Below are 12,639 nucleotides of genomic sequence, written 5' to 3'. Positions count from 1 at the left end.
AAGCATATGGAAACAGACCCAATCAAATGGCCCGATGCCCAGAAACATTGACAGGGCCGAAAATCTTAGACAGCAGCCTGAAATAACCCCCTTATGAGAGGAAGGCAAACTTCTGAAAATCATAAATACAAATCGATATTAGTAAGGATTTCAAAGTTTATTTTGCAGCCATTAATTTTTAGATTATACGACTTATCAATGGTTTCTTAGTTCTCTTCGTGTAAGAATTCTGAATAAGTTATACGATTTATTCTGTTTGTTTCTTGTATAAATTAAATAAGAATTAAAGAATTCTGAATAAGAATTAAAGAATCCTGTATGTATAAATTGTATATACGATTTATCAGAATGACATATAAAAAAAAAAAAAAAAAAAATTTACCAGGCCTGAATTGAAAGAAGGATCTATATAAGTGAATTAATGATTGTAATGGCCAGAGCATTGTGGCGTTGATTTATCAAGCAATGTAATCAAAATCAAATCTTTAGAATAGTAAATTTTAACCGTGTAAAAGGAAAAAGGGTTTTCAGTTCAAATCATTTTAAAGATGTTTACTTTAAGGGATTCGATCTCTCATCTCTCATGGACGTGAGGTTAACCATGTTGATGTGTCAATTTCGTTAAGTAAAAAAAAGAGGTTTTCATTTACAAATCTTTTTTGAAGTTTTTTTTTTTCTTTATAGGATTAATCTCCTTTTTTCACTTAATAACGGGTTAATTTTTTCACTTAACGATTCAATGTTAACTTAACGAAACTTTTGGTTAACCTGGATAATGGGTTAACTTTTGGTTCTTAGTTTTGGTCTGCTATGTATATGGAGTTAACCTTGATCTTCAAAGTTATGGCATAAAAATTTGTATTAACGTTAATTACTGATATAATACCAAATTTGGATTTTATCACAATAATGCTAATTATGGCATAAAAATTTGTATTAACGTTAATTATTGTTATAATACTAAATTTGGATTTGATCACAATGATGCTAATCATGGCAACCATAAATTATTTAATATTCTCTAAATAAATTATTGAAGCATTTCTAAAAGGTAATCATTGTAGAAACTGCTAAAGTTTTACTAAAACCTAATAATTATTTTGATGAATATAGTTGACATATTAAATTTAAAAGAGTTATGAGATACTGTATTCTATATAGGACGAGTGGATTCTATAGGTACGTCCTAGATTAGGTTTTAGACATAATTTTGGAATCTAACTAAAGACGGTGTTTGGTATACATGTGTTGTTTTCGCATGAGTCAAGCATTGATGTTCGCAAACGAACCGCTCTCTGTAAGACGATTGCAAGGATGACTCATGACAAGTTGAAGTAACGTGCTGGCAATGGACGTGGGTGTTAGCTTTCCCAAAGGAGGGTTGGCGCCTGCTAAGTTGTTTGGTGCATAAGGGTTGCCTGAATGTAATGATTGCACCCAAAGGTGTTTCATTACTGAATGGTGTTTTGGCTAAAGTTTTAATTGAGCAAATAGTTTTACACATGCCTTTAGATAGATTTTAGAATTATGATTAAATCGTGACGCATCGTATCTAAATTATTTCCTTGTTCTTGAATTTTTCAGATCCAAACATAATGTTAAGTCTAAGTCAGATTAAGCCCCTCATGGGGAACAATTTCAAACAGTGGGAGGAAAAGCTGAAATTAGTCTTAGGGATCATGCAATTGGACACAGCACTGAGATTTGATCGCCCCAAGCCTAATAAAGAGAGTGAGGTAACTCCTCAAGAGAAGGCTGATATTGCTAGATGGGAGCATTCAGATCGCATGTGCATAATGGTGATGAAGCAAACGATCCATGAGACTTTTCGAGGCATCATACCTGATACAGAGACAGGCGCTATTGAATACCTTAAGGCCCTTGAAGAAAAATTCACAAAGAGTAAAAAGACTGATGTGAGTACACTCTTTGTGAAGTTGGCAACAATAAAATACAAGGGAAAAGAAGGGGTTAGAGAGCATGTTATTGAGATGACAAGACTTCAACGTGCCTTGAAAGGGCATAATTATGACATCTCTGATGAGGTTCTCATTGAGTTCATTTTTCTGTCTCTCCCGTCTAACTTTAGTCAATTCAAGATGACTTATAATTGTCAAAAAGAGACGTGGACATTACCTGAGTTTGAGGCTCGGTTGGTGCAGGAGGAAGAGAGACAGAAAGTGACTAAGGGAGAAAGTGCTCATGTAGTAACATCTAATCCTAAGGGTAAAGGCAAGAAGCGCAAGTTTACTGCCAAGGAAAAGGGACCTACCAAGGTAGCTGCAAACAATGCCGCGCAGAAAAGCAAGAAGGAAGATACTTCTGTGAAAGCAGGAGAAAGGAACTGTTTTTTCTGCAAAGCGCCAGGACATACAAAGAAATTCTGCACCAACTATCATGCATGGTTGGCAAAGAAAGGTATGTCTCTTGCTTTGGTTTGTTCTGAAGTTAATTTAAGTTCTGTATCTAGATATACTTGGTGGATAGATTCAGGTGCAACGACTAACATCAGTATGTCGATGCAGGGTTGCCTAAGCCATCGCAAGCCAAGTGAGGCAGAGCGCTACGTTTACGTAGGAAATGGCAATAAAGTAGAAGTGGAAAGCATAGGAAAATTTAGATTATTATGTAAGACAGGATTTTATTTAAGTTTTGATGCTTTAGTGGTTCCATCTTTCAGAAGGAACCTAATTTCTATATCTTATTTGGACAAAAATGGTTATGTATGTTCATTTGGTAATGGAAATTTCAGTTTGTGTCAAGATTCTAAGCTTCTTGCTTCTGGTATCCTGTCTTCTTATGATAATCTTTATTTTCTAGATATAGACACTTCACATTCAGAGGCACTGCATATAGATAATAGAAAACGTAAATTAACTTGCGAGAAATCTGCAACATTATGGCACAAGCGATTAGGACATATCTCTATGAAAAGGATAGAACGTCTTGTGTCTAATGAAATTCTCCAACCTTTAGATTTTACAAACTTAAGTGATTGTGTAAATTGTATAAAGGGAAAATAAACTAATAAACGTAAGTATGATGCAAAAAGGTGTAATGATGTCTTAGAATTGATTCATACGGATATCTGTGGTCTTTTTTTCAAAGGCTACAAGAAATGGTGACCGTTACTTTATCACATTCATAGATGATTATTCAAGATATGGTCATATTTACTTAATAAAAGAAAAGGCGGAAGCATTAGACGTGTTCATAAAGTTCAAAACTGAAGTTGAGTTACAACTTAACAAACGTATAAAGTCCATTCGTTCTGATCGTGGTGGTGAATACTACGGTCGTTATGATGGATCAGGAGAACAACGTCAAGGTCCCTTTGCAAAATACTTAGAGGAATGCGGAATTGTGCCTCAGTATACGTTGCCAGGTTCGCCTGCAATGAATGGTGTTGCTGAGCGACGAAATCGCACCCTTAAAGACATGGTGAGAAGTATGATTGCTCGTACAACTCTACCTGAGAATTTGTGGGGAGAAGCCTTAAAGACTGCAGCATACATACTTAATAGAGTGCCTACTAAAGCAGCTAACAAGACCCCTTACGAGTTATGGGTTGGGCGCAAGCCTAGCTTGAATCATTTGAGAGTTTGGGGATGTCCATGTGAAGCTAGGCCTTATAAACCAAGCAAAAAGAAACTGGACGAAAGAACCGTTAGTTGTTACTTTATAGGCTATTCTGAACGATCTAGGGGGTTCAAATTCTATAATCCAACAGAACATACAGTTTTCGAGTCAGGAAGTGCAAATTTTTTGAGGATAATGAGTTAGTGGGGGGAGATATGACAAAAGATAGTATTTTTGAAGAAGAAGAGACAAATGCGAATGAGACTATGGACCAAAGTCCTAGTTTTGTTCAAATTCCGATTGCGTTTAGAAATACATCTTTTGACAATGTGCAAACTTCATCATCCCAAACAACTCAGTTAGAAACTCAACATGGAATAGAGAACACAAATGGACCTGAACCCAACCCAAACCCTCACATTGACATGACAAATGTTGATGGCCTAGGGCCTGTGGGAGAGTCAGAAGTTGGTAATGATGTTCTTCCTCCTGTTGAAGATCAAGTTGTAAATGAACCTCAAGAAAATCTAGAGCCTGTGCCAATTAGGAGATCTACTAGAGAGAAAAGATCTACACAATCAAAGGATTATGCATATCTTCAAGAACATGAGTTTGACATTGGCATGTTTGAAAATGATCCTGTTAATATCAAACAAGCTGTGGAAAGCTCTAACTCTCAAATGTGGATTAATGCCATGAATGAAGAGATGAAATCTATGTATGACAATGACGTTTGGGATATCGTTCCGTTGCCTAAAGACAAGAAACCCGTTGGTTGCAAATGGATATTTAAGACTAAGCGGGATTCTAAAGGCAATGTTGAAAAATACAAGGCACGTCTTGTTGCGAAAGGTTTCACACAGAAAGAAGGCATTGATTATAAAGAGACTTTCTCTCCAGTTTCATCGAAAGACTCTTTAAGGATTATATTGGCGCTTGTAGCACATTATGATTTAGAACTTCATCAGATGGATGTAAAGACGGCGTTTCTCAATGGTGACATTGATGAAACGATCTATATGAAGCAGCCAGAAAACTTTGTATCAGGTGATGCAGGGTCTATGGTTTGCAGACTTAAGAAATCTATCTATGGGCTAAAACAAGCATCTCGACAATGGTATTATAAGTTTCACCAAGTTATTAGCTCATTTGGTTTTGAGTCTAACATAGTAGATGAATGTATATACCTTAAGTTCTGTGGGAGTAAATTTATTTTCTTGGTTTTATATGTAGATGACATATTGCTTGCCAGTAACGATAAAGACATGTTGCATCAAACTAAGAATTTTTTATTTAAGAACTTTGAAATGAAAGATCTTGGTGATGCATCATTTGTTCTAGGGATTGAAATACTTAGAGATAGATCTCAAGGTATTCTGAGGTTATCCCAGAGGAACTATATCGATAAGATTCTAACAAGATTTGGCATGCAAAACAGCAAACCAGGAGATACTCCTATATCAAAAGGAGATAAGTTTAGTCTGAAACAATGTCCCCAAACTGACTTAGATAAAAACCTCATGAAAGATATTCCCTATGCCTCAGCCGTGGGTAGCATCATGTATGCACAAGTATGCACGTGTCTGGATATTGCGTTCATTACCGGAATGCTAGGGAGATATTTGAGTAACCCAGGTATGGAACACTGGAAGGCAGCCAAGCGAGTGTTGAGATACCTAAAGAGAACAAGGGACTATATGCTCACGTATCGGAGATCGGAACAGCTCGAGGTCATTGGATACACCGATTCTGATTTTGGAGGATGTGTCGACAACATGAAATCAACATCAGGATACATCTTCATGATGGCAGGTGGTGCTGTGTCATGGAAGAGCGCTAAACAGTCATTGGTAGCCTCCTCCACTATGGCAGCTGAATTTGTTGCATGTTTTGAAGCATCTAATCATGGCGTATGGCTGAAGAACTTCGTCACAAGTCTGAAAATTGTGGATTCTATTCAGAAACCACTCAAATTATTATGTGACAACAATTCAGCAGTGTTATACGCATCCAACAACCGAAGTTCGTCAAAGTCGAAGTACATTGACATTAAGTTTTTGGTTGTAAAAGAGAGAGTGCAAAATAATGAATTATGTATAAAACACATAGGTACAGACTCCATGATTGCGGATCCTCTTACTAAAGGATTACCACCCAAGAAGTTTCACCAACATGTTGCTTGTATGGGTGTAATATCTGTTTAGGATAATTAGAAAAATGTGGGAGTCTGAATATGTTTTAAGTTCTGTTTTTTGATGTTCTATGTAATGCAATTGTAAACAATTTTGATGATATATACAAGTTGCATTCAGTTTCAGTTCATTATTTCTTTCTTTAAAGTTTAAGTTTTTTGGCCTCATACAGTAAAGTAAAGGTGACTCAATTAGAAATAGGCACGTCTAATCACACTTGCGTGTAATTTCTAAACTATATGTCCAAATCAGATTCATGTCATTCAGTTATGTTGGCAGCGTGATTTATGTCAGTTTAGTTGCGAATAAATGTGACAAATGCCGCTTAAGTCCTTTGTTAGCATAATTGATGGATGGAATTGTTTAAGAAATACGATAAGTAAAGACAGAAAAGTTGCATGCAATAAAGTTAAGGACATATAATCAAAAGGTTGCACTTGTCCATGTGGGAGATTGTTGGATTTAGAGACGTCTAATTGCAATAATTAAGTTGGACATACGTGCATCATGATTATGATGTCAATTACTGTCAGCAAGATTACATTCATATGCCAAATAATGTGATTAATTAAGTCATGGCATTAAACGTATTTAAAAATAAGGATTTGGATACAAATACATGTAGATTAATGTTAATCAATTATAATTGTTAATGGACCGATTATAGTTGATTAAAATAAATAGCAATATTAAATTTGAGCTGAATAAGGAAATCAAAATCTGATTGATTGATTGATTGATTTCAATCAATCTGAAATTTCAGACAGACTTGTTTCAGCTAAATTTTAGGCTGCCCTAGGATTGGGGTTTTGCAGTGCTATAAAAGGGTTGAGTCTCCAAGGCTTGCAATCAACTCATAAAGATTGTCTGCTCCATTGAAGACTGGAAGGATTGCAAGCTCTTGGAAGGATTCAAGAGCCAATAACTCAAGTCAAGACCAGGAGCCTTTGAGGATGGAAAGTAAGTTCCGCTGTGCATTAATTTCAATTTCTTACAAAGGAGTAGATCTTGGTTGGCGTTTAAGGTAATTAGGAAAACCCTCTCAAGTTAAATCCATCATTGAGAGCATCAAAATCAAACTCAAAGACAAAGGGGCAAGAATGCAGATTTCAAGGAAGCCCCGGGAACACCACATGCTCATAGAAAAGAAAACGTCGACGGTGAAGTTGAACACACAAAGAAGGGGAAGAAGATTAGGCTACCCCCATTTGAGAAGATTAACAAAGACAATGGTCTCCAAAGTTGCATGTGCAAGGAATTGATTGTAACTAGGAGGCAAATTAGTGTTAACCCCATGTCAAGTTTGCAAGAGCGAGAAGACGAATCAGGTGGATGAGCACATGGGTGGATAAATTTGTAATTTTAATTATTTTCATGGTAAATAAGTTAATCATCTTATTTGGAAGGAGGACAAAAAGTTGAAAAGTAGGCTACATAAATAGTATGGAAAGGTTGAAAGCTAAAAAGGTGGAATGATGAGAGCCAAGTAGGGGAGAGATGTCCAATGTTGTGCATGGACGAGTAATTGATATAGTATTAGTCCCACCAAACCACCAGAAATTGAGAGATATGCAACCAATATTTAAACAAAAATAAATACATTAAGTGCAAATATGTTTTAATTTATGTCTAAAATTTCCCAAGACATTGACTCGGACCACAATTGTCTATAAATAGTATCTTAATACAAGTACAAATCATATTGACCCAACTAGAAAACAGATAAAACCATAAATCCTTCCAAAATGGTTTATTCCAAAAATACAAAGTAGCAATCACTTGAACCCCCACTCATCATAACTAAAGCTATGTAGTCCAAATAAATATCCATACCTGCACATAATAAAATTGAATGTATGTAAGTCATAACTGCTATGTTGTTCAACATTTAAACTCACTGTATTCAATAAATGACACCCAACCCAATAACATTTAAACCCAATGTGTTCAATAAATGACACCCAGCCCATTCTATTTCTCTTTAAAACAGAGCAAAGCACATGGATCAACAAATAACAAATTCCCAACCATTAGATCACATCCAATTAAATCCAGATCACACATTCAAAATGAAGCCAATGCAATCCATGTCCATCCTTACCACCAATTAAATTCAAGTGCAAAAAACTATAAAAGAAGTTCAACCATTGCTGAAGTTGCATGTCATGCATTCAAACTATTCACCGGCCTTGGAGACAAACCATCACAGAACATTTGACAGTATATTCAGGTTAGTTATTTCAATTACAACACATTTTTCTTATAGTTCTATTTTCATTTCTCACAATTTTTTATTTCAGTTCTTATAGTTTCATTTTCATGAAAATATATAGTTTTTCTATTTTTATACATTTTGAATCATTTTAAAGTTGATCGGAAAATATGACACAACCATAATGAAGAGTATTGGCTAGTATGGCTAGCTACAAATGAAAAAGAGCAGAACAACTCCCCCTGAGCAACAATAATCTTAGTGGAAAATATGACACAACGTATGAGGCATTAATCTTGTGCTGCATATTTGAATGAAATGTTATGTCTTCCTCATAAAATTCTGAAGTATTACAATTAGATTGAACTTGGTCAACTAATGTGCTCATCATTCCCTTCAATATGTTCTCAAGTTCGTTATGGTAACTCAGACCATTACTGTTGGTAGAGGCTAGAATATATGAAAACACCAAGACAAGCCTACAATATTGACACTAACAATCCTGGATCAAATCTTGCAGGAGAAACTTCTACGCTAAGGCAGTCAGTCATCCCTCACACAAAAGATTTTATATAGATATGAAGACTGGAAAGTCACTCCTTTGACTCTAAGAAACTAAGGTATCTAACGAATGTCTTTTCCTCGTGTATCTCTGCACTCTTTCAATCTTTGTCTTCGAACAACTCGTCTTTGCAAACCATTTCTCAGTCAACTGAAAATCATATATCCCCATCACATATTTGCAATAATCCACAATACCCATAGGATCTATATCATCCACTTATACACTAAAAGCATCCTTATTAGAAGAAGCACTCGAGCCTCTCACTCTGACATCACACTATTGGTGAAGACACTTGGTTGAAGTCTCTCGATGTTGCTCAAGATTGGGAGAAGACCCAACTTCTCCTACCCAACCTACAAATTGACTCATACTGTCAATTTAAGATGCTCATGTAGGCATGTCCACTAGCTCCCTTTCTTGTTGATCATGATATAGGGTTGTCCCCTTCTCAAACTTATGTAACTGAGGATCTATCTCATACAACACAACTGTGAATACCATTGAATGATATCCCACACTACTCTTCTTCACCATTGGCATTATCTGAGCTCCATGGTCTCTAATGATAAAAAGTTTATCCTTCTCCAAAAAAGGAAATGTTTGTGTTGTCCTCATAAAATCCAAGCCCAAAATCATCGCATAATCCTCCAACAATATAACTCTCAAATACATCCTACCAAACCATGAGCCCACTCTCATCAGTGCATCCTTGAGAATACCAAATGTTGACCTCATCTTAGAGTTCATTACTTTGTAGGCAAACATCATCCCCTTCAATATGTTCTCAAGTTGGTTATGGTAACTCAGACCATTGTTGTTGGCAAAGGCTAGAATATATGAAACCAAGACAAGCCTGCAATATTGACACTAGCAATCCTAGATCAAATCTTGCAGGAGAAACTTCTACGCTAAGGCAGTCAGTCATCCCTCACACAAAAGATTTTATATAGATAGGAAGACTCAAAAGTCACTCCCTTGACTCTAAGCAACTAAGGTATCTAACAAATGTCTTTTCCTCATGTATCTCCGCACTCCTTCAATCTTTGTCTTCGAACAACCCAGCTTTGCAAGCCATTTCTCAGTCAATTGAAAATCATATATCCCCATCACATATTTTCAATAATCCACAATACCCATAGGATCTCTATCATCCACTTATGCACTAAAAGCATCCTCATTAGAAGAAGCACTCGGGCCTCTCACTCTGACATCACACTGTTGGTGAAGACACTTGGTTGAAGTCTCTCGATGTTGCTCAAGATTGGGAGAAGATCCAACTTCTCCTACCCAACCTACAAATTGACTCATACTGTCAATTTAAGATGCTCATGTAGGCATGTCCACCTGCTCCCTTTCTTTTTGATCATGATATAGGGTTGTCCCCTTCTCAAACTTATGTAACTGAGGATCTATCTCATACAACACAACTGTGAATACCATTGAATGATATCCCACACTACTCTTCTTCACCATTGGCACTATTTGAGCTCCATGGTCTCTAATGATAAAAAGTTTATCCTTCTCCAACAAAGGAAATGTTTGTGTTGTCCTCATAAAATCCAAGCCCAAAATCATCGCATAATCCTCCAATAGTATAACTCTCAAATACATCCTACCAAACCATGAGCCCACTCTCATCAGTGCATCCTTGAGAATACCAAATGTTGACCTCATCTTAGAGTTCATTACTTTGTAGGCAAACATCATTCCCTTCAATATGTTCTCAAGTTGGTTATGGTAACTCAGACCATTGTTGTTGGCAGAGGCTAGAATATATGAAAACACCAAGACAAGCCTACAATATTGACACTAGCAATCCTGGATCAAATCTTGCAGGAGAAACTTCTACTACAATGGAAGTTTCTTATTACTCAAATGAACTTTTGAGCCATGCAAAATAGGTAATTTTCTCTTATCCATAGAATTTAATATTGATGGCATTATTCCCATATTCAATAACTATACTAGGTATTTCTCTAATCTAATATGATATCTTGATATTCGAATGGCTGGGAGAATTTTGCAGCTTTTTGAGTTTGTTGACAAGTACTAAGGAAAGTATGACAAAAGTATTAAAATAGTGAGAGAATATTATGGGTCAATTATTGGATATGATGTAAGTTCTTTTCAACTTGAAAGTAACATAAGGCAAACACTACTTGAACTACATGATTGACAATTCAAGTCCACTTGGTGAGACAGTGTGGGCCATGAATGAATTCAATTGTGATAACGAACATGAGTCTTAAAAAATTAATTCAAACAACTGTAACTACTACATCTTCTCATAGTATCAGAAGAAGGTGGAAACCAACAGTAGTTTTCCAAGTACAAATACAGTCATGGTATTTTAAGTGTAAAAACAAGTTATCAAAACAACAATCACTGATAATTTTGAAGACATACAACAAAATGATTCTATAGATTTGATTTTTCAAGGATACTAACATACATGTTGATAATTGCTTGTAATAAAGCAGAAGTATTTTTGCCTTGTATGAAAGCATAATTTTCAAATATTCTTAACTAAATGCATGCAATAATTCTGCAGGTTGTTGCATCTATGGCAAGAGTTAGTTATGTTGCTCATACAAGGAGAAGTGGCAGGAGAGTGACAAGGGGTGCCCAGCTACGATGCCCATCGTCAGATGAGGACAGGACAGGTGATGTGAATGTCAACAATGCCCCAAGGAACGTTGTTGAGGATGACCATGTGACTGAAGTTGATGTTGTCACACCATCACCCACAAAGCCACCGTCAACAATAGTCCAAGGGGCAAGTTCAACTAAAAAGATCAGTGCTATAAGAGGATGGAAAAAGGAAGAAATGTTAGTTGCAATTGATGACATAGAGTTTAATGGATACTCAGTTCAGGCATCTACAAAAAAACATGGTATTCCTCCCTCATCAGTACGTTATTGGATAAATGGACTGACTCATACAAAACGTAGAGGGCCTCTTATAGTTATGATTGACGAGGAGGAGGCCGAGGTGGTTGAGTGGCATAAAGAGATGGCCCAATTGGGACATGGGCTAGAGTTGATACAACTCAAATCCACAGTTTCTAAAATCTGTCAAGGGAGGCCAAACCCATTCAAAGATGGGTTTCTTGGTAAATCATGGTGGTTTGGGTTTAAAAAAAGGCATCCAGACCTTGTATTGTGTACAACTGAGGGCCTTGAAAGAGATAGAGCATTAAATTTGCGCCATGTAGTTGTGCAGAAGTTCTATGACACTCTTTCTAGTGCTTATGATAAGCATTCTTATGGAGCAGGCCATATATGGAATTGTGATGAAACATGTTTACAGGCAGGGAGGAATTGTGGCATGCGGGTAATTGCCAAGAGAGGGAGCCGAAATGTGCCAAAGATTTTTCCTAAGAGCAGGGAGTGGATAACTATTTTATGTTGTGTCAATGCAATTGGTACTTCAATCCTAGGATTTTAGCTATTCAAAGGTAAAAATCAACTGAAAAACTATATACAGAATTGTGAACCAGGTGCATGAATGGTTCCACATCCCCATGCATGGATGACTAAAGAACTGTTTTTAAGTTGGCTTTTTCACTTTGATGCATTGGTACCAGGTGGCGCCTCGCCTAATAACAAACACCTATTGATATTAGATGGCCATGGGAGCCACATGGCTGTACAAATAATTGAGGAAGCAAACAATTTAGGCATCGACCTATTGACATTGCTCTCTCATACCACTCACAGATTGCAACCCCTTGATGTTAGTATGTTTGGCCCTTTCAAGAACTATTTCAGGTCAGAGCATGTTGCATGGATGGCAAAGAATCCAGTGGTTGAGGTGAAAAGGTTCGAGCTAGAAGAGCTTGCAAGTAAAGCTTTTAAAAGGGCTCTAACACCATAAAATATCAAGGTTGGCTTTAGGAGGACAAGAATCTGGCCACTGAATTATGATGCTCTTATGCATGATATTGGTTGTAGCCAAGCATTTCATGTGGATGGTCAGGAAGAAGGGCATGTCCAAATAGGTGTTGAAGTGCAAGAAGTAGATGAACAAGATGATGTGGTTGCAACTAGTAATATGATTTGCCTCTCTCAACGACACTTATATGATGAAG

The sequence above is a fragment of the Pinus tabuliformis genome, chromosome 9 (assembly GCF_031772625.1).
Source record: "Pinus tabuliformis cultivar Carrire ecotype Pingquan chromosome 9, CPIR1, whole genome shotgun sequence".
NCBI lineage: Eukaryota > Viridiplantae > Streptophyta > Pinopsida > Pinales > Pinaceae > Pinus > Pinus tabuliformis.
The sequence above is the reverse complement of the archived record's forward strand: the minus strand, read 5'-3'. Positions refer to the sequence as shown.